The sequence below is a fragment of the Nycticebus coucang genome, chromosome 8, assembly GCF_027406575.1.
Source record: "Nycticebus coucang isolate mNycCou1 chromosome 8, mNycCou1.pri, whole genome shotgun sequence".
NCBI lineage: Eukaryota > Metazoa > Chordata > Mammalia > Primates > Lorisidae > Nycticebus > Nycticebus coucang.
In genome coordinates, this window is record NC_069787.1 from 91,676,080 (window position 1) to 91,677,251 (window position 1,172).

A 1,172-nucleotide genomic window follows, 5' to 3' on the forward strand; every position below is an offset into this window, starting at 1 on the left:
ACCCGGGGCAGTGAGAGGAGAGGAACAGTGTGCCTCCTTCCTGCCTAGTAAAGACCATTTGGGGGCCGAGTAGCAAGAGGCAGAATGAAAGCCAGCCACTGAATATTGCACTGCTGATGTCCAGAGCGTTCATGGGCTCAGAGGGATTTTTTTCTTAAAACAACTGAGGGCAGGATAAAGGGGGAGCCAAGGTCGGGACCCTGGAAGAAGAGAGTAGCTTTGCACTTCAGCCCACTCAGTGAGTCCTTTAGTCAGGTAACCATGCACTCCTCACTGTAAAGAATGCCCCCAACGGGGAAGGCCACCATGTCAGTGGGACAACTGAATGGCTGGGAGCACACCAGGCTCTGCCAACCAGCCACATGGTACCAGCAAAGCAATGTGGAATCTGGGGAAGAGCCATGTGTCATCTGGCAGGCTGCAGACTACCTTCCCACTGAGGCCACGTGACCAAACAATTATGCCACTGGGGCCTGTTGCAAAAAAATGCACCCAGCAAAAGGCATCCCCTGGTGTTTTAAGTACACCAATGGCCAGACAGACGCCACCCACACACACCCCTAAAGTGGCAATTAACTGGGCATAGGTGGACACTGAGAGACTAGCTCTCCGTGTGGTCATTACCTGTCCCCATGGGTCTAGGATGGGTCTGGAGGGAAGACATCAATAAAGTCTTAAAAAAGACTGAAACATCTTTAGTCTTAATAAGACTTAAGACATCTAAAGTTTGATGGCACTTCCCATCAAACATTTTTTCATCAAATGACAACAGGACATCCAAGAAGTAAGGCAGGCATCAGTGGAATCCCCCCGTACCCACACCCCCAGCAGCAGCTATGCCAGAGTGCCAGCAATGGGCTGCTATCTGAGGACATCCCCCTCCCCCATCTCCCTATCACCTACAGCCACCAGCTGCCATTAAAAAATGAAATGGACAAAAAAACAACCCTGAAAATACAAGGCAATTCATCAAAAAAGTACCAATCATTTAAACAAAATGGTTAATTATGTGGTGGGGATGGGAATAAGAAAAGGGCTACACTAGCTGTGCGAAACTCGACCACACAACCTGGCTTTCTCCCTCTTCCCCACCCACCCCCCTCCCCCCGCTCCCCAGCCTACTTTGGGGAAACCAGGCTACCAGAACCTGCAGACAGTCAGGCAGAGCTGGG